Source organism: Camelus bactrianus, chromosome 3 (genome assembly GCF_048773025.1).
Source record: "Camelus bactrianus isolate YW-2024 breed Bactrian camel chromosome 3, ASM4877302v1, whole genome shotgun sequence".
Taxonomy (NCBI): Eukaryota; Metazoa; Chordata; class Mammalia; order Artiodactyla; family Camelidae; genus Camelus; species Camelus bactrianus.
Genome location: NC_133541.1, coordinates 97,896,642 through 97,923,706, shown reverse-complemented (window position 1 = coordinate 97,923,706; position 27,065 = coordinate 97,896,642). Strand labels below are relative to the sequence as shown.

The 27,065-nt window shown below is 36.2% G+C and overlaps 1 protein-coding gene and 1 long non-coding RNA gene across 7 annotated transcripts in view; one reads left to right on the top strand and one right to left on the bottom strand.

Annotated features, from left to right (window-relative positions):
- Window positions 1–27,065, top strand: part of KLHL3 (kelch like family member 3) — a 238,159-nt gene that overhangs the window by 25,294 nt on the left and 185,800 nt on the right. The window lies entirely within an intron of this gene.
- LOC105082259 (uncharacterized) lies at window positions 1,477–18,018 on the bottom strand. The gene is made up of 4 exons (XR_012505651.1): window positions 17,172–18,018; window positions 6,427–6,586; window positions 4,478–4,632; window positions 1,477–1,550 (listed from the first exon to the last, which is right to left on the bottom strand). It is a non-coding gene; the product is annotated as an uncharacterized LOC105082259 (long non-coding RNA).

Sequence of the window (27,065 nt, the reverse complement as noted above, 5' to 3'; positions counted from 1 at the left end):
AGAGCTGGAGGATTGACACAGAGCAGAAGTCTAAAGAGCATAGAAAAAACCATGAGTTGCTCTGTGAAGTTGAACAATAATTTCACCCTTCTTGGGACTTGGTTTTCTCATATATAAAATAATTATAATCTCTGAGGTCCTTTTTAGTGTCCTCTTTCCTTCTTCCTACCTCTTTGATAATGCCTAAAATTTAACTATAAAATCTAAACCCCATCATGCAGTGTGGATAGGTTACCTTGGTAAATACAGGGGCTACAATGCAAGTGGATCCTGACAGGCTGCTGCAGGGACTCTGCATCTGGTTTAAGAAATAGAAGAGACACTATCATCCGTATTGTCAAGGCCCTGAAACCTAGGTGCATGGTGGCTGTGGACTAACTGGATCAGTTTTAGCTGCTACCACCTACACCCTAAGTTTCCTTTATGAAAAGCATGATGCTCCTAATTTAAATGTCAGCTTGGATGTCTGTTCCAGTGCCACCCTTTTTCCTCTCTCCTCTAGCATTCCATCAGCTGAGCTGATCAAATTGCACCATCTGGGTGATTACATTTGGGAAATGAATATTGGCAGTTATTTAGAGACTATGTATTAAAGGTTTAAATAACTTCTAAATTTTACTGGCTAGATTTGTTCCCTCCTCCATACAGTTGTTCTTGTATCTTTAGGTTTTTGAAAAAGCATTTCCCTTTTTTTTAATTAATAAAGAATTCATTCCTTGGATAGTTGGAATATTCTATTATGAGACTGAGCTCCTAGAAACCAACTGTCCCTTATGCTCTGTCACACAGACAAATGGCCAACCCACAGAACTACCATGGAGTTATTTCTGAGACCTATGGATTTCTTTCTTCTTCTTTCTGAGGTCATACTGCTGGAGGGTCTCCCCATGTTTACTTTTCAAGAAAGTTAACATTGTTTCCTTCCTCTCTAGACCTGTGTCTTCATTACAAGAACCCCTCAGAAGGCTTTAAAACTGTACCTACCCTCTGGGGGTCAATACACAGCGGCTGAACTAAGGTAGAATAACTTGATCTGATATTGGAGGTTTCGTTAATGGGGGAACTGATGGTCAGAGATACTTTAGTGGTTTTTTTCTTTATCCTGTGGGGAAAACAAAACCAAATACAATCCAGTTAAAGAGAGATTAGCGATGGCTTTGGTAGAAATGCCTCACTGTATACATTTGAATATATGACATTTTTACCTTTAATCCTTATTTTTCTTTTGATTTGCATAATAATTTTAGTTTTGGGCCAGTTATTAGTGGATTGTGGCTTCTAATAGTTTTGCTTTAAATTTCCCTTGTCTTAGTCCCATAATCAGTGGGCTATTACTAAACACTTAAATTGTGCAGAAGAAATAACTTATAAAGCAAATAATCACTTCAAAGTTTGTCTGGGAAATTGACTGGTGTATTTTTTTTTAATTCTCCCTATGTTCATATGCAACAAACGCACATTCACATTTTGTACTTACTCTGACATTTCTGTTGCATATTGCAAGCATAATCCCAGAGAGAAAACGTTTTCTTACTTCCTTGTGTACCTACCTACAAGAAAGAAAAATAAATTCTATCTAAATCTCACTGGAATTTAATGAAATTTAGTTCAAGTATATTGCATTCACGCTAGAACCAGCAAATTAATCACAAATAGCAGGTCAATCCAGAACACCTGAATTCTTGAGTAAGGATGGAACTGCTTTAATATTCTCAGTGTAAAAATTCCAGATGTTTACCTTTACAGAGCTGTAGCACTTGCACCCAGAAGAGGTGCGGAGTCACTTTCCAGAAGTATCATTTTAGAGGGCATACATTAGTGTCTGTGAATTTGTGTTTTGATCTGAAGTCTTCAGCATATTTGTTACAATGAGAAATCCATTGAACCTAGTTAAACTTAAAAGCTTTTGCATAGCAAAGGAAACCATCAACAGAACAAAAAGATGACTTACTGAATGGGAGAAAATATTTGCAAATTATCTGACTGATAAGGGGTGAATTGCCAAAGTATATAAACAGCTGATACAATTCAGCATCAAAAAAAGCCAAACAACTTGATTTAAAAAAGGGCAGATTTGAATAGACATTTTCCAGACAGTAAATATAAATAGCCAAGAGGCACATGAAAAGATGTTCAATATCATTAATCATCAGGGAAATGCAAATCAAAACCACAATGAGACATCACCTCATGACTGTCAGAATGGTTTTATCATCGAAAAGAACATAAATAACAAATGTTGGCAAAGATGTGGAGAGGGGGGAACCTGAATATGCTTTTGGTGGGAATGTAAATAGATGCATCCACTGTGGAAAACAGTATGGAGGTTTCTCAAAAAAATTAAAAATAGAATTATCATATGACCCAGAAATTCCACTCCTGGGTGTGGAAACAAAAACACTAATTTGAAAAGATACATGCACCACAGTGTTCATAACAGCATTATTTACATTTGACAACATATAGAAGCAACCTATGTGTCTATCAACACATGAATGGGTAAAGAAGATGTGAGAGATATATATCTCAATAATATATAAAATGGAATACTACTCAGCCATAAAAAGAAGGAAATTTTCACATTTGCAACAACATGGATGGACCTGGAAGGCATTATGCTAAGTGAAATAAGTCAGACAGAAAGACAAACACTGTATAATTTCACTTATATGTGGAATCTAAAAACTACAACAAACTAATGAATATAACCAAAAAAAAGCAGACTCACGGCTATAGAGGACAAATTAGTGGTTACCAGTGTGGAGAGGGGAGCTGGGAGGGGCAGTATAGGAGTAGAGGATTATGAGATATAAACTATTATGTATAAAATAAGCTATAAGGATATACTGTACAACACAGGGAATATAGAAAATATTTTCTAATAACTATAAATGGAGTATAACCTTTAAAATTGTGAATCACTATATTGTACACCTGTAATATATAATACTGTACATCAACTGTAACTCGATAAAAAAGAAATCCATTGAAACATATTACTATGTTTACTATAAGGAGGGATGTCAGTGTTCGTATTACCTCTGTAAGAACTTTGTAAAAAAATGTCTCAGTTCTTAGGGTTGGGAATAATTGGGCTTCTCCTGTGCTACTAGTTTAGTTTTTCCTTATAGGTACTGTGGATCTTAATATTGGTTGTATTCCTCTCTGCATTAGCTACTTGAAAGTCTGACATTCACTTCATAGCCAACAATTCAACAGAGATTGGAGTCAGGATCTCCTAAATTTGCAGCCTGATACTCTCCCCCCATACCTATAATAATTTATTTACTTAAAGCAACATTTAGATCACATGACTCCACAAAGAATTTTTGTTGCAAGTCAGAAGAGGTAGATTAGAAGATGCAGACTAGCCTGATTAACAAAATATCGTAATTTCCAGGAATAGAAGTAGGTTTATGGAAATAGAATGAAATTGTAACTAATTCCAAAAAATCCAGGCTATGCAGTCACTTCATACTACAGGGCTTTAATGAAAATAAAATAATTCCCACTTTAAAAAGTCTTTTATGTATTTGATACCATCAATAAGACTAGATTTATCTAACTCAGTATATAATCCTGTAATACTTGGTGTCTTTTTTCAGTCTTTAAAAACTCCTTTATCATCTTGTAATTTTATAACCATTTTAAGTTTAATTTGCATTAGACTAAGATTTCAGTGATGTTAAAGATTTACTAATACTGTTTCATGTTTCATTTCTTAAGATGCATAATGGCTACAGAATGTAAATTTTATTATTTAAACTGTGTATATATGCTATATTTACATACTTTATTTATGTATATATAAATACAATATATTTAATTTTATATATTGTGTATATAGTATTTTCTAATAAATTTGTAAGATTAAAATAAATCCATAAACTGGAACTTCCTTTTTTTTTTTCAGTTTCAGTTTTATTAGGTAAAAGTGATACAGTTCGACGATACATATACAATATATTGCATGTAAATACATATATATAGTATATTGCACTCTAAAAAATTTACGTATATATATACTGTTCATTGTTTCCTAAAGTTTAGAGTTTTAACTTTTTAAAAAATTCATGTATTTATTTTATAATATACTCTTTAAATTGAAGTGTAGTTAATGTACAATATTATATGTTACACGTACACAATATAGTAATTCACAATTTTTAAAGGTTATACTCCATTTATAGTTATTATAAAATGTTAGGTATATTCCTCATGTTGTACAATACATCCTTGTAGCCTATTTTATACCTGATAATTTGCACTTCTCAATCCTCCACCTCCATCTTGCCCCTCCCTCTTCCCTCTCCCCACTGGTAACTACAATGGAACTGCTTTTTTTTTAAAGGGTTAGTTGGTTGTTTTTTTTATTTACAAAGAACAGATAAAATTATTCTTTGGTTGTTCAGAAGAAGTTAGCTTTAGTTCTGTGAGTGTAGGAGAGCTAAAAGGATTGCAAACATGCACAGATTACCTTTTTATCCAACACTGGGCACAAAAAGAATATATATCTACAGACTCAAACCTTGATGTATTGGCTGTATTTATTTGACGTGGATCATTTTTCTAATGAAGGAAAACTTCAGAAACACTCAAACTCTTGAATTGGTAAGTACTTCTTGATATCTCCTATGCCAAGACCCCAGAAGCAACACAAAGTTTAGAGTTAGCTGGCACAATGCAACTATATGAAAAACTCAATAGTTCAAAAGATGCATGGTAATAAAATAGGTGCCATCTTGGTAATACCGTAAGACATCAGAAACACTAATAAGACATTAACTAGTGCCATGACATTGCTGGACAGCATGTAATCACCCCACAGGCTGTTGGAATTAAATGCTATGACTTGAGAGGAAACAGGAGCTTGACTGGTCTGGGAAATCTTCCTGCCTACAGTGGACCTTCAACTGAATTTTGAAGAATGTTAAAATTGGAAAAGATGAAGTATGTATATGTATGAGTTAGAGATGGGAATTAGGGGGTGAATAGTGGTGAGGGATGGATAGAAAAAGGAAGTAACATTTATGGAACAGTAAACTGTGTGCCAATACCGTGCTTTTCCCTTTATGTCACATGTGGGAAAAGTATTCCATAACCATTCAATGGTGTAGAATGCTCTGGGATCAGATTGCCTGGATTTACCATTCATTAAGTATATTAGGTTTCTCTCTAAGCCTCAGTTTCTCAATCTGTAAAATAGGCACAATAATAGTGTTTATTTCTAGGGTTGTTTTGAGGATTAAATGAGATAGCCCACAAAAGCACATAACTCGTATTTGTGCCACGTATCAGGCACTTAATAAATATTAGCTGCTATTATTATCGTGATGGTGATGGTTATATGTTGATCTAGGTGAAGTTTCACCTTTCCACAGAGGTTTCTAATCTAGCTGTCTTTGGTTTTTCTTCTCTTGTGAACTTACAACCCCTGTAATATACTTTTGTTTTTAATTATTTACTATCGTGTACTTTCATTTGGAAGCCCCTTAAGATCAGGGTCTTTTCGTATGTCTCCCTTCCCCAAAGTGTCTAGTGCGGTGCCGAGCACTGTAGGTGTGGAGCTGATTGATTTTATTGATTATCACATAAGGGAATGCTCTTAATAATTGCCTTAGGATGTGCCTGTGTTGGTTTGTGCTATTTCCCTCAACTTCATCCCACAAATAAAAGCAGTTGATATAGAAAGATTCCTCCTCTTCTGACCTTGGAAGTAAGTCCTCACACCATAGCAGCCATCTTAGGTAAAGTTAATGAATCACAGAATTGCAGACCAAGAGAAGACATGGGAAATCTTGTCTGACATCTTCAAAGAACAAAACTCTAAGGGTCGGAGAGGTTATATATTTGCTCAAGGTCATGCAGTCTGTTGGTAGAAGAGTCAGGATTAGAATCCAGATCTCCTATTTTCTAGTATAATCCAGATAGGCTTCTAGCAAATGGACTCTGTATTACCAGATACATGTCAAACTGGAGACATTAGTCTGAGTAGTTGAGATTGTAGTGACTTTTTTCTTTTATCAGGATAGAGTGTTTTTATGGTTTTGAATATACTGGGTAATAGATCAGTCTTTTTGCTTTGTATATTAGTTCCTTGGGGGAGAGATGTATCTGTTTTGTTTATTCTTGTATCCCTAGTGCCTAGAATAGTGCCAGGCACCTAGGAGATGCTCAATAAATATTTGTTGAATGAATTAATCTGCTTTGTTAGCAATATTGCTTGAGACGTCAGTTGAGAATGTTTGTGGCTTCTAGAGATTCTAACCTCTAAGTGTCAGACCCTGTAAAGAAACCTTATAAACAAAAGCAGGGAAACTCTGACTGTGGCGGAAAGATAAAAAATGAAATGCTTCCCTTCATGGGAAGAGAAATATTAAGTGAAAGTATATATGAAGCATTTTGAACTTCTTGAAAGAAACATACCTTACAAATAAATATAAGATCAGTTGGTTCAAGAGGCTAGAATTTCCCCTAAGCCCCTTGGCATATCTTGAAGGAGAAGCTGGAAAACATCAACAGAATAGTTCGGTGGTGGATGAGATTCAGATTTTTGCCCACCTTGAAGTTGTCCTGTTTCCCCAGGCTAAAATGAAAAAAGAAAATCCAGTCCTTACGAAGGGAAGATCATACTGGCCCCCATCATTCCAGATGTTTCCTATTCTAGGCATTAAACAATCAAATTTCATGGAAAAGGCACCAGACAGCCCATGCTGTAATTTAATACACAGGGTAGAGGCAGGGCTGGACTTCCCATCTTCTGTCCATGATCTTCCAACCAGTGAAAGGAGACAGTGATAACTAACAGAACCATGAAATGCCCTGAATCTAACTGTGGAATATGCCACTTGTAAGCATGAGTTAAATAATTTGTGTCTGAAGATCATATAGAAATGGATAAAAATATAGAGAGGCCAGGTAGTGTGGAAGAGAGAACACTAATTCAGGATTGAGGAAATCTAGATTTTGGTTCTAGATCTGTCATTAATTAGTTATATGACTTTGGGGGTCTCAGTTATCTCATGTCTAATGAGAAATGAGGAGTGAGATGGTCCCTAAGGTTTCTTCTAGATCTGTTTATTCTTTTTAAATATTTTTAAAATTTCAGAGTCTGATCATGTTTTGAAATCTATGATTTTCCTAATTACCAGAATAGATGAAATTCCATCAGGATAAGAGAAAGAAAGATGAACATTGTAGCTAAAAGCAAAAGCAGTCAGCACTTAGGCCTGTGGCTTAGACTGCCACTCCAGAAAGCAGAGGTTTGAAAGATGAGCTGAGCTTTAGGAATTACTTAAACAGTTTAAAATGTTATTTGTCTATGAAAACAAACCTTTCAGAACTCATTTGGGTAAGTGATAAAACCAAACCAAAGAACCACCCCTCTTCCTTCCAGAAAAGGAATCATTTCTAAAAGAAAGCTCACTCTTAAATATTGAGTTCTCTTGCTAAACCCACCGTAGTCTTTGTATTTGATTCTCCTGTATTTTCCTCTAGGGGATAGAAAAGAAGGTTTTCAGAAAGAAGAAAACCTTTTGCTCGACTGCTGTGAAATAACAACACACTCTAGAGTAACAAAATGAAAATGTGGATTCAGAATATGTGTCAGCCCTGCATGTGACCTGTCCTGAAGTGTTCCTTGATTTTAGGTAGCACTGGGGATGTCCTTGAAGTAAAAAATAGCTAGGGATTTTACTTTGGTAATGAGTTATGCTAGCAGGCTTCATGTCTCACGTAAATGGTAACCTTTGCTGAGTGTAACCCTAGCTCTTTGTAAAGAGAACAGAATTAGACACCACCAAATGAAGAGTCTAAGATCTTGGCAGTCTTATCCTGGAAAGATGACAGGATACATAGAGATCATGAACAATGATGAGGCCCTTATAACATTGCCTGAACGAGGAGGTCTGCACAGTTATACTAGCTTCATGGGTATAATGTAGGTTCAGTGGTCTAAGAAGTAGAACATTAGACCTGCTTAAAAGTAAACAACTGAAGAATTTGATAGTAGCTACGTTAGGCAAAAATTGAGGAAGGAGAAATGAGGTAAGGCAGGGTAGGAACACACAATGTTTCAAATGTTTCAAAACGTCACCTTAGTGAGGATACTTAGTGAAAATTCACACAGTAAGCTAAACTTGGTGCATTCTTTTTAAATGTTACTTATTTAATTTGATGGAGAAGTTTATTGTGCTGTTCCAAGTTTTTGTTTGCCTATTTTTATGACTTAGTGTGTATTTTAAATATTCATATCCTATTTGATAACAAATGCCGTACTAAGTAAACTTTATTCACAGAAAGATAATTAATTTGAAGTATCCACTAAGTCACAGGTATTGTGGAAGACATTTGTTTTTCATTTTATATTATTCCTGACTGAGAAAGAGGAGGGAGAAAAAATAGTTGAGGAAGGGGGTACATGAGTTAAGATAGAAAAGGAGTTGTGAGTTGTGTATGTGTATGATGATTTCCATCACTTTTTGAACTTCTACACTTTGTGGTCTACTGGTGTCAGTCCCTGCAAAAATGAATTTGACTTGTGAAGATATTTAAGCTATTTTAGAGAAGATTGTAGTTGACATTGACTGAGTATTTTGATGATGGTTTTGAATAATTCTTAATGATGTTTTCGTAAGCAGGAAATTCTAAAAATGCGCCTTACCATTTCTTCCCCAGTTTTCCTAGACCATTTTCCAGCAACAGTGGGTTTTAATTTTTCCAAATCTCTTTATCCGTTTACCATACTGCCTTCATGTTTGGCCATTTCTTTGTCTTTTGTTCTTTTTCTCTGCTGCTTTTTAGAAAAAGAAATCACCTGTTTTAATTTTCAACACGATTAAACTAATGTGAAGAGTAAGCTGTTGTTTTCTAGGTGGCTAGAAATTTTACTTGATTACATTCAACGTTTTGCCTCTTCCCAGTGTTTTGTTTAATTTCTTGATTTTATACAGTGCCAAGGATATCTGTGCCAAGGAGATTATCAATCACGTCTCTCCATGTTAGAGTAAAATACTCACTGTCCTGGTTCTCATGGTTTCTCCAATAACTAAATGGTGTTTTGATACAATACTCTAACTAGCTTACAGATTTCTATTTGAATACCTATGGATCCAATAGATATGGATGTATCTATTTGGATATATTTATTTAGATTTCTATTTGGGTATCTATCCTGTTGTTAAGGTCCACATTGTTCCTGGCCTTTCTCAGACTGCTTCTCCATCAGAAAATATGATGCCTGATCATGAGTTAGGAATGTTACTACTTCCTCCCCATGATGCTGAGATCCTAGTGGGCTTAGGAACAACTGAGACATGTCTTGAAACTCTTGCTCACTGAGGAACTCTTTTAGGGCATATGGTCTTTCTCCTGTGGCTTGATGTTTTAGGTCAGGAATTTGAGAAGCATTAGCTGGCTAGCTCCATGTGTTTTCAACTGGGGCAGCTGGGCCTAGAGAGTGCATTTTTCCAAGATGGTTTCTTCACTCATGTATCTGGCACCCTGATGCTACCTGGCCTCTCTTTCCACATGATGTCTCATCCTCCAGGGCCTTTCCATATGGCTTGGGCTTTTCACAGCATGGTGACCTCAGGGTAGTTGGATTTATCCCATGGAGGCTTTGGGTTCTAAGAGCAAGTGTTCCAAGAATTATCTCTCTCTTTTAAAGAAAAACTTTCTCCACTTTATTTTGTTATGACTTCTTGGACCCTCAGTTATGACAATACAGAAACCAGTATTAAAAGATCCAATTTGTAGAATTCTCTATAAAAAATTCAGAGCTCAGGGCTCAAATACTAAGATAAATAGATATTTGGTTTGAGTTATGTGGCAGGCCACTTTTTATTTTGTTTTGTTAGAGAACTTTCAAATTTAGCTAAAGATTGGGTTTAAGGTCTTTTTCCCCTTATTGAGGATAAAATATTGAAACTGAACCAGCCCTGGGTCAAAGGAGCAGTGGTGGCAGAGACCTGAACTCCAGGAGAAAAATCTGCAGCACTTCTGGTCTCATTCTTCATTCAGCACCCGCAGTGACTGTACTGATGCGACATGTCAGGAGAAAAGCTGCCTAGAGTTAAGAGTCTTACTGTCTTGGAAGCAATCAACAATTTTCAATCCAACTTTTGGCAAATTGATGATGTTTGTATTTTGCAGGCTTTTCTCACCCATTTTGTCTGTCCCTCGCTGCCCAGAACCTCTTCTTGCACACACTTTATAGTGTTTTATTCCTTTAGACTTAGACCTCCAAAATTATTACACCCTCAAGGACACATCTATACTGACTTGTTTTATATCAATCCTCTGATAGACTGGTTTAGACAAAGACAGAAATTTCTCCACGAAGACATTCCACTCCTCCATTTGTCATTAAACAGAAAGAGCCATTACCTGAACCCAAATGAAACCCTCTCTGGTGGTGGCATTCTGAAGCAGACAGGCCAGTTGGCAAGTCATCTTGGAGGTGGGGGAGATTAGATTTCTTATAATGTCTTTCATATCCTGCTAAATTCAGAGGAGACTGATATTTAACCCTAAAACTTTTATTTCCTTTGATATTTAACCTAAAATAGAAAGAGGATGTTTGTCCTTTTTGATGCCACTGGCTTAAGTACCTAAGTTTTTATGTTATAAGGTCATGCTCGATTTTTGAAAGAGTATGTTCCATTTCTGGCTGCCCTACACACACATGCAGAATTATTGCCAAAAGGAATGCTGTATGCACAAGGACAGCTAAGACCGACCACATACTGTCATTAGCTGGGAGTCAGGTTACGCACCACACGCACAGCAGCATGTGTTGGAGCTATGTGTAACTAGAAGAGTCCTAGAGAGGAAAATTTGTAGCATTAAACAGGCTTTGCAAATTAAAAAAAAAGATTATGTACACCAATCCTCTCTGTACTTGGTTTTTAACAACTTAAAAGGAGGTTAATCACCAGCACTGTACTGATGACTTTACATGCATTATCTCATTCACTCTCCACAATACACAAGATATAGAGATATTAGTATTCTCATTTTACAAATCAGGAAACATAAGCTTAGAGAGGTTACACAATTGCCCAAAGCCACATAGCTAGTAAGCAGTGAGGCCAGGAATAAAATCACAGTCCATCTCTAGGACAGAGAGCTTTGAACTTCTACCACAGGAAGTATACTTCCTTGGCTTGTGTACTTCTTGGGAAATAGGAGGAAAGGGGACTAGGTTCTAAGGAAAAGCCTAACCTTTGGGTTTAGGAGGGACCTTATAAGGTTGTGAACAGAAATATCCATTAATAATCTTCTCATATACAGGACACTGGGTCAGAAATTTAACTTTGACAGTGGTCTCTCTTTACTTCTTAGATATATAAGAAATTATATGTGGTGTTCAGATAAATAGAATTGGACAATGTGTAAAAAGCTGTTTCAAAGTGTGAGAGTTGTGTGGTAACTGTATTGATTCCATTTGGGGTTGTGAAATAGCTTTGGGTCAAAGCTTCAAAGACCCATAACCAGAGACTTTGGCAGAGGCAGAACTGAAAGTGTGTTTGGTAAATAAAAATACTAAGAGTCCCAAATGGAACGTTCTCACTAGATCCAGCCCTGTCACTACAGAATATGATGTAGTGATAACCCGTTTCAGTTTTCTCAGGAAAATTACCGAAGAATACACAAGGGGAGGAGACAATGGTGATTAGGGTGGGTTAGCAGGACCTCATTCTTCTCTAACTTTCTTCTTTTAGCACAGTTTAATTTAACTCGTTGTCACCTTGGCAATGCTCAACTGTGTGAAAGTCTGAGATGCTGAGTACAGAGTAGGGGAGAAAAGTGTGACAGTGACAAACTTGTGGAGGCAAAGGGCAGTTGAAAGTGCCAGGAGATGAAAGGGTCATGATAGTAGGCACATGTGTAGAGCAGGAGATTTTCAAGGAGGTTATAGAGACGCTGGGGTTTAGAGAGAACTGAGAGAGAAAGTCAGGCTTTGCAGCTTCAGACTTAATCTCAGGACTGTCCCTGGTCCCTCCAGTCATGTTTGGGACAGTGCAAAAATGATGTCCCCCTCAAGCATAGAATCTTTTACAGTTAGAGCCGCAGATGATCTTGGAGCCCATCAGGTTAAAGGGGACTTATACTGACTGTCTAGTTCATCCCAAAACAGCATTGCTATTTATGTCAGACTTTATCACCCCTTTCTTTTGCAATTTCCTTTCTTGTTAAAAACCCTATCCATAAAAGACCCGATGTGCATATATCTGTGTGTTTGTGTGGGTATGTTGTCTCTTTTGGGTCTGGTTTGTCAGATGACAGAATGAAGGATGGTGATTCTAGTTATCTTTTAAATGCAGAACTGAAACCAAATTAGTAATCCATCGATATTTAGTGAGTATCTCCTCATTGTATGCCTTTGTTTCTGAGGGCTAGACAGCATATCTTAGGCACATAATTTGGAAAACCCTTTGCTTTCTAGTTGTTTACATGTTCTGTAGGGAAATAAATAATGATGATAACAGCCCCTTAAACACCACAGAAAAGCACTTACGGTTTTACATTCTCAAAATTTAATGTGCATATGCATCACCTGAAAATCTGATTAAATGCAGATTCTGATTTGGTAGGTCTGGATTGAGGTCTGAGATCCTACATTTCTCACAAGCCCCCAGATAAGACAAATGCTGTTGGTCCACAGACTACGGTTTGATTGATAGCATGGCAAAGTGTCTTAACGTTGGTTAAAATGTGAGGCATGCACAGGAAATAAAAATAAGTTAGTTTGACAGGAGACAGAAGATTGGAAAGATTGGTTAGGATCAGATCTCAAAGAGTGTTGAATGCCAGGGTAAGGATTTAGATGATATAATGGGTTAAGAAATCACTGCAGATCTGTACTGAGTATAGAGTGACATGAGAGGACTTGTAATTAAGGGAGATTTATCTGTCACCATGTATAGGACAGATGGGGTAGAAGTTTAATATTAAGTATTAAGTAGCAGAGATTCATCTCCTGGCCCTTAATGCCAGATGAGAAAAGTTGCAGAAAAGAGATAGGAGGAGACTGGCATCAAGGAAGCTTCCTGCTTTACAGACTAGCCCTGGACTGGGGGCTGGGGAGTTGTTCGGATTCTAAGTCTTTATAGTCTGCCCAAATTCCAAGAGATCCCTGCCAATCCCTTGTTTGTTTAAGGATGCAATAATGAAATATGTACTTGGGAAATTTTTTAGCTTAATCCAATTCAACAAAGATGTATTAAGTGCCAGGTACAACGCTTTGCTATCTCATATATCTGTATATCTCCCAAAGTGTCTAATGCACAGTTTTTCTTTCATTGAATGTATTGTATTATTAATGTATGAATGACGGAATTCATTCTGCTTAATTCTCCTATTTTAACTTAAGATACAATATAAGACTATTTACAAAGCAAGGATATAATAAATACAAAATGTATGATAGTGGTTACAACTCCAGGAGTTCAGGGGGAAGACAGGTGAGGAACACATAGATAGTATAGGTTATTGGTATTGTTCTCATTCTTGAGTTGAGTAAAGGATTGATAGGATTTGCTGCATTATTAAAAATAAATGGCTTTTGCACAGCAAAGGAAACCATAAGCAAAACAAAACAAAACAACAGCCTATGGAATGGGAGAAAATTTTTGCAAATGATGAAACCGACAAAGGCTTGATCTCCAGAATATATAAGCAGCTCACATGACTTAATAAGAAAACAAAACAACCCAATCCAAAAATGGGCAGAAGACCTAAACAAGCAATTCTCCAAGGAATAAATACAAATGATCAATAGGCACATGATATATGCTCAATATCACTAATTATCAGAGAAATGCAAATCAAAACTATAATGAGGTATCACCTCACATCAGTCAGAATGGCCATCATTCAAAAGTCCACAAATGACAAATACCGGAGAGGCTGTGGAGAAAAGGGAACCCTCCTGCACTGCTAGTGGGAATGCAGTTTGGTGCAGCCACTCTGGAAAATAGTATGGAGATTCCTCAAAAGACTAGGAATAGACTTACCATATGACCCAATAATCCCACTCCTGGACATACATCCAGAAGGAACCCTACTTCAAAAAGACACCTGCACCCTGGTATTCATAGCAGCACTATTTACAATAGCCAAGACATGGAAACAGCCTAAATGTCCATCAACAGATGACTGGATAAAGAAGATGTGGTATATTTATACAATGGAATACTATTCAGCCATAAAAATGACAACATAATGCCATTTGCAGCAACATGGATGTCCCTGGAGAATGTCATTCTAAGTGAAGTAAGTCAGAAAGAGAAATAAAAATACCATGTGAGATCTCTCATATGTGGAATCTAAAAAAAAAAAAAAAAAAGAAAGGAAAGAAAAAGACAAATGAACATAAATACAAAACGGAAACAGATTCATAGACATAGAACACAAACTTGTGGTTGCCGGGGGGAGGGGGGTGGGAAGGGACAGACTGGGAGTTTGAAATTTGTAGATACTGACAGGTATATATAGAATAGATAAACAAGATTATACTGTATAGCACAGGGAAATGTATATAAGACCTTGTGGTAGCTCACAGTGAAAAAGTACACGACAATGAATATATGTATGTTGTACACTGGAAGTTGACACAACATTGTAAACTGACCATAACTCAATAAAATAAAAATTAAATTAAATTAAATTAAATTAAAAATATATGTTTTTATCTCTCCTAAAAAAAATGAGAGAATGACCAGTAAATAAAATAAAATAGAAGAGTATTACGCATGCTAATTCATAATTTAAAATACGAATTATGTTATGAACCTGATATCCATTAAAAAAACTACATTCACACACACTTACATACTCAAAGTATTGTCAAGGAGAATTCATCCTATCTGTAGGGTCTGCCAAACGTAAGGAGGAAATTAAAATCACCACCTCAGCCTACATCTGTGGAGGGGTTTTCTCTGCAGTATGTCAAAATACATAATTTGTTATCCTATGTCCAGCCTAAGTCTTGGTGAGATAAGGTTAGGCAGCAGCCACAACAAAATATACTAATGTTCTACTATCTAAACTTCTGTTACATTTAGTAATTTATGGAGTGCTTTGCCACAGCAGAACGTGCTTGCCTGCCATTTACTCAGTCTTACCCCTTGGATTCTTGAACTTGAGGTCAAAGGTCCTTTTATGAATGTCTTGGGGGGATTTAATGTGCTCAGAGTATTGTCATACTTTAATATTCTCCTGACATTAGATTGTATGACATTGAATCTTTCCTAATCATTGAAATGGCACCAAGGTATGAAGAAATATATACTAGAGGGTCAAATCCATTTTCAAAATAAAAGGGATATATGAAAACAGCTCTCTCTTTGTTGTCTGTCCTAGTAAGCGAATGGAATTCTGGCCAGTTCTACCAAGCTATAGGAATTACCAATTTTCAGAGAATTAGAATACAGTAAAACAGAGTTTAACTAAAACTACTCTGAGTATAATTTAATTCTTTTGATTCGTAAAGTATTTTTAGAGACTTGGGATGTTCCTTTCAACTGAACTTTCCAAAAAACTGAAGCAAATCTATGAGTGGCAAAAGATTTAAGAAAGTAAAAGTAGATGCTTAGGGCAAAAATTCTAAAAATCCAGATTACAGAAGGTATAAAGTGAAAAATATAAGTTGACCCTTTCCAGTCTCTAATTTCTACTATTAACAATTTAAAAATATCCTTTCAGATATATAATTACATGCACATATAGCTATGTATACAGTTTTTTTTTTATAAATGCAGTTATACTATGTATAATATTCTATACGTTGCCTTTCCACTTAGTATATCTGGGTCATCATTTGATAATATCACATAAAAATCTAATTTGTTCTTTTAAATTCCTACATAGATTTTTTTTTACGAGTTATAATAGTTAAGTTAATCAGTTCTCTGTTGAAGAATATATGGGTTTAAAAAAACAATATTTTAGTGAGCATCTTTATACATATACCTTTACATGCTTTTCTATCTATAACAGAGGAATTATAAGGGAAAAAAGCATATGCATTTTAAAGTTTAATAGTTATGGCCAAATTGTTCTTTTCTAAAATGGTACTTTCTCAATAGTTATTGGAGAATCACTTCCTTATAATCCTTATAATATGATATCTCATTGTTTTGTAGGCTTGCATTTCTTTAGTCATATAAATGAGGTTGTGAATCTTTTGTGTGTTTATTGGTCACTTTTGCTTTCTCCTCTTGTAAAATGCCTGTTGAGAAATCTTCCAAACTGCACACAGAACATTAATGATGTATTTTTACAGCTATACTTTTATAGTTAAGACTCCATTCATAGTGAATATTTAACAATCTTTTAGAATCTTGAGATTATTTTTATTACTAATTTTTTACACAATACATTGTCACAACAGATATCTGATATTGAGATGATGACATTTGGTTTTTTGGTTTGAACAGTTGTATCTTACCCAGATTTCAGTCTAATATGAGCCTCATACAAGTTTGGAAAATTCCTGAATTGGAAAGGGTGTGTGTGTGTATGATAGTTGACTTCACTCCCTGCTCTGTCAGAACAGTACATACCTTCCTCCTGCTTTGGTGAGAAATAACCTTGGGAATAAATTTATACTCATGGGTACCATTCCATGAGTTTAGGGCTCATGCCTTTTTTTTTTTTTTTTTTTGGCAGCGTGCACAGTTTGTACCACACTGTGGCTGCTTAATAAATGTCCAAGAAAAACAATAATAATACTGGTATTTGGTTTGTCACTTGTGGCTCAGGGCATCAGTGGGACATAGAGCAGAATTCTTGCTGAGGAATATGATCCTCACTTGATTCTAATTTTATCTTTCTGGTGCAGCTTTTAAATATGAGAACAGCTGGTGTTGGATAAATCTGTCCTCACAAGCTGTATGGGATTGAAATAAAATTAAATATTTGGGGTTGAATCCAAATGCAAAAATTTGGAAAGTACTGATTAATCTTTTGACCTTTCACTTTCTGCATCTTGGTGAACAGGTACTCCCTATTCATTGTGAACTTCTATCAACAGTCCAATTTGAAGCTTAAGATAAGCAGAATGTGTGCTCTAGTTTAAGGTCTAACATTTCATAAGAGGTAAAGCACAATTCTTGCTTTTCACCCCATCCTCCACCCTGCTGATAAAAACAATAAGCTATACATACCTGTTTTTGTAAGCAACCTCTCTTTCTTTGTTTTTCTCCCTTGAGTAAAAGGTTGCTACCAATGAAATAGTGAGACCCACATTTCCACTTACCCTGTGTGGCCTCTGAAAGTGTGCAAATGATGGGACCCCAGACTCCTAGTACATTCTCCCCTGGGTGACTAAATGTCTTGCTAATTACGAAGGGATAAGTAAAGGTGGTGAGCTCAGAGAATAGTCCGGTTGCTGGCTTTTCTTCAGCTGACTGGTTTACTAAGGTAGAAAAGCACTAAAAATAAATCAGGGCACAAATTCTCCTGCCAGGAGTTGAGTATTGAGATAACTTGTCTTCTCGCCTGGTGTTGACATCATCTATTCTAATGCACACTGCAGATAGGAGCCAGAATGAGACAATATTTGGCCATGAACTAGTATCAGTAAAAGTCCATAGCCTTGTACTGATATACTTATTGTTGATTCTTGTCAGACTCAATTAATTAGTCCCTGCAGCTGCTCTAGGAGAGAGCTAAATACATCAAGGTGAGAACTCAAAACACTCAAGGCCAATCTCAGGGGAAATCACTCGATCTCTTCTAGTTTCAGATGTATCTTTGCTAGGTCTTGTCCACATCACTTGGATTTCAGTGTTTTCTCCAAGGGATCAGAGTCCACCAGAGTTGGAAAGGTGGGAAGACCTCTTGGGAACTCAGTTCTAGACCCTGAAGATTTCACCATGTTCCAAGTCACCTGACATGGAGTATAGATTCTTGATGTTGAATTTCTGTTTCTGTTGTTGCTTCAGATATCCTGAGCAGAGTGCCTCTGGTGATCAGAATTACTCTGTGAATCTTATTTGAACTCAGATGGGGGGGGGGGATCCATGTAAATCACTACCTTCTTTATATTTATCCCTACCTTCTTTTAGTTTTATAGAATGTTGCCTTTAGCTGGAATAATACTGTCTCAAGCTGATTAAGTGCTTGATATTCAACAAAACGCTTTCACTCATTTATCTTATGACCTTCAGAACAAATATCTAAGGAAAGCAGATGTTCTTATCCCCTTGTTAACTACTAGACTCAGAAAGACCAAAAGAATCAGACGTTGGCAATGACTGGTGTTAAGACCCTGGGAGCTCTTGAAATTTCTTGGTTCTCTCAGCAACGCGCAGTCTGACCGAGGGCCTTCTCCCCAAGTCTGGAAGTTTTTTCTTTTTTTATAAAATAATTTATTTAAGTGTTTCTATTAAAAATGCATTTCATTTTAGAAAACTTGGAAAATATGGCGAAGTGAGAGAAAAAATCAACCGCAGACCGGCACACAAAAACAAATTCCTTGGGTTTCCTTAGGTTTTTGACTGAATTTGTGGACTGGAAGGATAGGTGAAGTAGGTATTCATTTATGCTTATTGTGTGTCCACCCATTTCCCTGCATTTAGCATAATGTACATAATAGATGTTTTAATCCAACTGCCTCCAGGGATCCTTTACAGGTAGGTATTGGCTCTAGACCTTCTGAGCTGAGCTCCAAAAGGTGAGCCAAAAATCCCACTGCCATTTCTGGTAGAGTCCAGCTATTCACTGTTCTCCTTTCGTTACTCTTTTTTTCTCTCCACACAACCTTCTGCCTTTCTTTCTGGCTATTTCAGAACAACCTCTCTTCATCTTTCCTTGCTAGTTGTCATTTTTAGTCTTAAAGTCACCAGCAACGCTTTTGCAAATCTTACTTCTAATTCTTCCTGGATTCCCCAGTGCAGAGTCAAGGGCCAAGTAATGTTGAAGGGAATGAAAGGACTGCTCTTTTTCTGTTCTCCCATGTCCCCAACTTGGCACTTAGAAGGTACATCTGACCCAGAGGAGAGCTGGAAAGTGCAGGGACTTTAGCAGCTTCAGATGTTTGGAGCCTAGATATACTGAGCTCCAGTATCTCTTTGAATCCCCTCCTGCATTTTTCTTAGTGCTTTAATAATAGGCATTAGGTAAGTGTTTATTGGTGAGTGTGTGAGTGAATAAGTGAATAAGTGAATGTTTTTGGTTCTGTGAGTAGAGGTGGAAAGTCACCATACTGACTTCCTATAAATTAAGTGTTGAGATTGTATTCTCTGTCCTGAGCCCCAGGAATTAGGAATATTTGATTTTCCTCATCTGTAGAATCACTATGATATGAGAAAACCCAGCCAACCAGCAGCCTTGGTTTCAAAGGTACTCACAGCCTCCACGTTGTCTGTCTGCTTTTCTTCTCCTGTTGTCCCCACAGAAAGAGCCCCTCGGGGCTGGGTTTGTTTGAGGTAGATCCCTGCTCTCTGGCAAGGAGGGGCATAAACTGGAATGACAGCTGTGAGCAAAGAGGCTAGGGTATCAACTGGAAGGGATGGGGAAGGGTCTCCCTATTCCACTCTGTTTAGTGCAGCCGCAGCCTTCAGTGAACCACGCTTGCGGGAGTGCTCATCCTCCTGACAGAAGACCCAGAAATATGTGACCCCAAGTTGACCACTAATAACTATACATCAAATCTAAATGAAAATGAGGAGATAAAAGGCAGGGCAGAAGCCAAAGTCTCATGGTGAACAAAGCATTTTTAGCTGGAATGCAAAGAATTTTGGTATTGGCATTTCAGGGAAATTCAAGCTGCCCTTCCTCTCAGTCCAGAAGACAGAAGATAGCTCACAGTTGTTTGGATCAGGATTACAATTTTACTGATTTAAGAAATGCAACATTCATATCAGCATTGGCTTTGGTGGAGGACCTAGGGTTGTAGATCTTTGTGGAGAGGTATGTGGAACAGCCCATTTTTCTTTGAAGCTTAAGACTTCTGTTTTACATCTGTTGGTTGATGTGCTTTTGATTATGCTGGATTGATCAATACACTTAAAATATAGTAAAAAGAATTTAGGTCCAAGAAATAGAGAAACTTCTTGTTATCATGAGTAAGCTGAAAATTTCTGTGACACATATAGACTTCCACTTTGTGTAATAAATTATATGATTAGACAACAAGCTTTGATTGATACCCTACTGTGTGCCTAGAACTAAGAAGCTTGAGAGTGCTTTGGAAAAACTATCAAGAGGAAGAAACAGAAATGTCATACTACATTTTACAGTAAGCTAAGTGTACATTAAGTGCAGTCCATAGTAATGCTTCGTTTCCCTGAGTAAGTCATTGCTTAGTAAGTGGTTCAGCATTACTACAGTACAGTAAACTAAGTGCAGCTGGTCACAACTCCATACATATGGTGTAAAAGTTTCAAAAGCCATTCAACTCAGCCAGTATTTTTTGAGCATCTCATGTAGCCCAACTACTTTATTTTGTTTTGTTTCATAGCTCCAGACTGTTTCTCTGTCTAGTTTCAGTCACTTGTTTAAAAATTAAATGATACTTGTTGGTCATGACAGAAGTTGGGGGAATTCAGTATAATCCTGTTTCCAGTAGTAGTGCAGAAGGCAAATTGTTTTGGAATGATTCATTAGAAATATGGTGTCCCTCATCAAGGGATAACATGTCCCATCAGAAGAGAAGTAATTTGTGTGAGGTAATCACGAGTGCTGATGGCTTAAAGGGCTCTGTTAACTGTAGGAATCTGTGACTCAGCATCTGGCCCCTGGTTTTTACCAGGCTGTCAAAGATCAAGGCAAGCTTCAGGTCATCGAAGCCAACTCCTCCCTAAAAACTTTTTTTAAACAGACAAGGACCTCAAGTCTAAAGAAGAGAAGCCATTTACTAAGTCAGTGAATTACCTTGAATGCTGGAAGAACATCAGGAAAAATTGTGAATTTGAAAAACAAAATGAGTTGGTATCCTTCAGAGTGCTAGGCATTGACTAGTATATCTTCCAAGTTATCTGATTCTGTAATAATCTGTACCTTTCAATGCCTTTGAACTATTTTAAACTTTACAAAGTTGTAAAAAACTCAGGGTAATGCAAATTGTTTGCAGAAGCAAACAAATTTTATTTTGTGGAGGTACAGTTGATCACCCTGCCCCCCTCCCCTGCAAGAAACTAGTTTTGCATCTATTAACAAATTAATTTCAGTGTTTCTGGCTACCTCTTGAACCAGTTTTTAATATCTTCTTGTTATGTCTTTAATTAATGAGTTAAATAAAACTGCTAAGATGTGTTTGTTTTATTTTTATATGCCAGTCATAATTTTACCTAAAAGAATTATCCTTTAACAGGAAGAAACTAGGCTAAGTAATCACTTGTAAGTTTTTCCTCACATTTTTGTATGTTTATAGTCCACATGGATAACATTTTAAAACAAACCTCACTGAGATGAATTTCCTGTCTCATAAAACTAACTTTTCTTTTTTAGAATATTTGTTATAAAACTAACCATTTTAAAGGGAACAATTCACTGGCATTTAGGACATTCACAATGTTGTACAAGCACACATCTATCTAATTCCAAAACATTTTCATCACTCCAAATCAAACTTCTTATCAGTATCTCCCTACTCTTCCCTCCCCATTACTCATGGCAACCACCAGTCTGCATTCCATGTCTATGAATTTATCTATTCTGGATATTTCATATAAATATAATCATATAATATGTGACCTTTTGTATCTGGCTTCTTTTGCTTAGTGTAGTATTTTGGAAATCTATTCATGTTGTAGCATTTATCTGTAATATGTTCCTTTTTATGGCTGAATAATATTCCATTGTATGTATATACCATAATTTGTTTGTCTGTCTGTCTTTTGATGGACTTTGAGTTGTTTCTACCTTTTGGCTATTGTGAATGGTATTGCTATGAACATGCACATACATCCAATTTTTAAAGTCCCTGTTTTCAGTTCTTTTGGGTATGTATCAAGGAGTGGAATTGCAACATCATATGGTAATTCTATGTTTAGCTTTTTGAGGAACCAGCAGACTGTTTTCTGCACAGACTGAACTATCTTACATTTCCCCAGCAATGTACGAGGGTTCCAATTTCTCCACATCTTCAACAACCCTTGTTATTTTCCATTTTTAAACTTATAGCCAGCCTACGGGTATATTTGGGTAGTACCTCATTGTGGTTTTGATTTGCATTTCCCTAATGACTGAAGATGTTAAGTATCTCTTCACATGCTTCTTAATCATGTGAAATTTTGAATAGTAACATCGTATTTTGAGTATGATAGGAAGGCTGGCTACTGAAAAGAAATCTTTAACTCCCACTATAATGCAAGTAATTATCCCTTAATTTATGTTTCTTAATTTAAGATTTTATACATTAAGTTTATGAAATGATTCTATAGGGAAAGTTACCTTTTTTGGACATGAACTAGAAAGGATTTTCTCCACCCTCTACATGATGCTCTTTACAAGGTACTTTCATAGACCATGCCTGAACCTTCCACAGTATCAAGCAAGTGCTCTCAAGGAACTCAGAAAAATGTTGCCATGGTGATAGTAGCTATCCTTGTGAAACACTGCTGTGTGAGCTGTTTTATGCCTTAAAATCTTGCTTGGCACCCTCTCTTTGTCAGATTTATTTGCTGATATACTTTTTAAATGTGGATACATAGTACATTTTTAATAATAATAACAACAACTAACATTTGTTGAACATTTATTAGGTACCTGCTAGGTGTTTTATGTAGAGTATATCCTTTAATCTGGGTAGAATATTAGCTCCTAAAGGTAGATTCTTGTTTTTCATGTCCATTGTATCTTCAGCATATGAGTGCCTGCTACAGAGCAGGTATTCAGTGAGTATCATTGAATGAATTAACACCCCTTTGAGGTAGTTTCTGTGATTTTCTTCATTTTGCAAATGAGGAAGGTGAGGCTAAGAGATGTAAAGCAATTTCCCCAAGATCATACAGATGGGTAGTGGTGGAGCCTAAACTAGAACTCAGGCAACCTACTCCAGAATCTGTACCAAATTGCCTTTTAAGTCACAGTATTCAGAATAGCACTTTCACCTCTTCATTCCGCATTGTACAAGGTGGCCAGGCAGTTTTGTCAAATAATGCAGAAGCAATTAAATTCATTTCATTTCAAGAAAATATTTATTAATGGCCATCAGCGTGCTCAGACATTTGTTGTATGTAATGTTGAGAACAGGGAGTTAAGAAAATGAGATTTTGTTGTGCATCTTGACATTAGCTGGATGACCTTGAACAAATAACATACACTTTCTAGACTTTGGATTCCTCATGTATAAAATGGAAAAGTTGGACTAGTTAAGTGTGCTCCTGCAATAAAATATGATAACTTTAATAAGTGGCACTGATAAGGCCACAGTGAACTTGTTTGCTGGGGATGGGGTGGTGGGGAGTATAAGTGGTTTATGTACTTAACCTTTAGAGGGAATGAAAAAAGAGGAAAGGGCTACAAGATGGTAAGTATATGATGGCAGTGGTAGAGTGTACCATCTAGAAGAGAAAATAAAGCAGCTATCCAAATAACAAGGGAGCCTTAGCTCACCCTTAATTTTAAGAAATGAGATTCATTTCTATTCTAGCCCTTGCCTTTGAGAAGCATAATAGCCTAAGGTTATTTAGTATTTTATAGCTTCTCAATGCTTTCCTTTCCTTTGTGCTCTATAACTTTGCTGAGACGTAGTTTGGGGATGATAGTTGGGAAAACCAAGGGCTTGGCAAAGCTTATATAATTGCCTAGTGATTCTCAACCTTGAGTTTTTGATACCAGGCTGTCTTATACTGGAACTTGAGGAAAACGTGAAATTATTATTTTTTAATGTTGTCGATTTTTCTTTTTTAAATTCACTTGATTAAAAATATATGCTGCATGACACTTTCCCCCTTGGTTTCTAGGAGTAGAGGATATTGCCTAAGAGAACAGGTAATAATAGGGTACCAAAACTTCCCAAACAATGTGTTAACTTTTTCAGGAAAAAGATCTTATAGACAGAACACCCTCTTTAAGGCTCACTTGTTTTATACTTTAAATTGGGTTGAATGATTATATTACTTATTTTGCAAAGTTTAGCCTGTAAGTACACTAAATGCTCATCAGGTGCCTGATGTGTACAAAGCACTAAGTCTAAGAAATTCAGAGATGACCCTTTCCCTCAACCTTGTAAAAGTTAAGAAACCTATACAACGAGCCACAGTATATGATATAATATTATGAGTGCCTGATGCTAAATCTAAAGTGTCACAGGAAATCAAGAAGATACCTCTTTAAACTACAGTGGTTGAGAAAAGCTTTTTGGAAGGGAAGGTACTGGAGCCAAGTCTTGAAGGATGTATATATTAAGATAAGACAGAGAGAGAGAGAGAGAGATCAACAGGTAGAGGGAATAGTATGAACATAAGCTTAGGAGGAAAAATATTCAGAGTGTATTTGATAGTTTATGGCAGAGGAGGAAAGTTAAAAAAGATGTGTAGTGCGAAATAGGGAGAAGAAATGAATGGAAGTTGTGAACAAGTTTGTACTCCCTGACAAAAATTGTTAGAAAGATTCTTCCAACGTTTGATTCTTTGCATACCTTCCAGTGTTCCTTTCCTATTCCTGCCCCACATCAAATAAAACAAAAGAATAAACAGTTAATTCCTTCATTCAGCAAATATTTATTGAGTACCTGCTCTGTCCCAGGTGCTTTACTAGGAGCGTAAGCTATAAAGATAAACTAGACAGAGTCCTGACCGCAAAGAGCTCACAGTCTGGTAGGAAAGAACAACTCTTGGTTAGAAAAGGGGTACATACAAAGTGCTCATTATGTTTGAAATGGGGCCACCTTGAAAAAGAATGATCTTGGCTGCACTGGGCTAATGGCCTGAGCTCTGTTTTTAGCCCTTGGGAGCAACCTCAGGATGTGTGGCATACCAGAACAACAGCTGCGTACTATATTCTGAGAATGATGAAAGTGGCACCTCTGTTTTTCCAGGCCCAGAGCAGTGACTCTGACTGAGAAGGAGAGCTGAGCTGTTTCGCTCCTGGCTTGCACTGTTGGGCACATTGTTGCAAAAAATTTTAGAGGGGAAGTTTCAGATTTTCCTGCCTTTGCCCTAAAGAAAGGAGATATGGAGAAGGAAGGGATAAGGGGGTAATAAACTGTAGAGTCCTTTCATAAAAAATGTATAGAATCTACCTGTTAATATTTCTTAGATGCAGCAAGAGAAGGTAATAATAATGATAAACAATATTTATTGAGTGTTCACTTTGTGCCATGCACTATAATGATAGCTTTAACATACAATATTCAATTTAACTCTCACAGTAGTCCTAAAAACTAGCTACTAGTTTCATCATCTTTTACAGATAAGGATACTGAGGCTTAAAAATATTAAGTAACTTTCCCATGTCACATAGCTCATAAATGAATATAATGGAAAGTATATTGGAATGGGTTTTTTATTTCATATTTCATAGAGAAAACTAAAGCCCAGAGAGGAGTGATTCGTCCATAGATACAGAGCAGAATGATGTCAAAGCCAGATTTAGAACTCATATCTCAATTTTATGACTCTTAAAAATTTTAATTCTTTTGTAACAGAAAATTTTAAGTATGTATGACTCAGCTTCTTCATTTACCTAATCATGATCAATATTATTTCACCTATACTCCCACTCACCTGCCCTTTATATTAATTTAAAGCAAAAACTAAACATTATATTATTTAATTTGTAAGTATACCAGAATGTTTCTCTGAAAGATGAGTCCTTAAAAAATTTTTTTTAATAAAATAAAAATTAAAAAGATGAATCATTTAAAAACATAATCATAACATCATTATCTAAATTTAATAATTTAGATTAACTAAAATTAATAGTAATTCCTTAATACCATCAGTTATCCTGTCTGAGTTCAAATTTCCAGTTGTCTCGTAAGTGTCATAATTATTTCTTACAGTTTGTTTGCTTGAATCAGGATCCAGATAAGGTCTACCATTACAACAGATACATCTTTTTTTTTTAATTGATGTATAGTTGATTTACAGTGTTGTGTTAGTTTCAGGTACAACAATGTGATATGTATATATATGTATGTATATTCTTTTTCAGATTCTTTTCCATTATAAATTATTACAGATATCGAATATAATTCCCTGTGCTATAGAGTAGATCCTTGTTGTTTATCTATTTTATTTACAGTAATGTGTATCTGTTAATCCCAAACTCCTAATTTTTCCCCTTTGGTAACCATAAGTTTGTTTTCTATGACTGTGAGTCTATTTCTGTTTGTAAATAAGGTCATTTGTATCATTTTTTTAGATTTCACATGTAAGTGATACCATGTGATACTTGTCTTTCTCTGTCTGACTTACTTCACTTAGCATGATAATCTCTAGGTATAATCTCTAGGTTCATCCACATTGCTGCAAGTGGCATTATTTCATTCTCTTTTAAGGCTGAGTAATATTCCATTGAATGTATATAACATATCTTCTTAAACCAATCATCTGCTGATGGGCACTTGGGTTGTTTCCGTGTTTGGCTATTGTAAATACTGCTGCTATGAATATTGGAGTGCATGTATTTTTTTGAATTAGAGTTTTTGTCTTTTCCAGATATATACTCAGGAGTGGAATTACTGAATCATGTGGTAACTCTATTTTTAGTTTTTAAAGAAACTTCCATGCTCTTCTCCATAATGGCTGCACCAATTTACATTCCCACCAACAGTGTGGAAGGGTTGCCTTTTCTCCAGATCCTCTCCAGCATTTATCATTTGTAGACTTTTTGATGATGGCCATTCAGACTGGTGTTAGGTGATACCTCATTGTAGTTTTGATTTGCATTTCTCTAATAATTAGTGATGTTGAGCATCATTTCATGTGTCTATTGGCCATCTGTGTATCTTCTTTGGAGAAAAGTCTGTTTAGGTCTTCTGTCCATTTTCCGATTGAATTTTTTTTTTATATTGAGCTGTATAAGCTGTTTGTATATTTTGAAAATTAAGCTCTTGTCAGTCTCATCATTTGCAAATATTTTCTTCTATTCCATAGGTTGTCTTT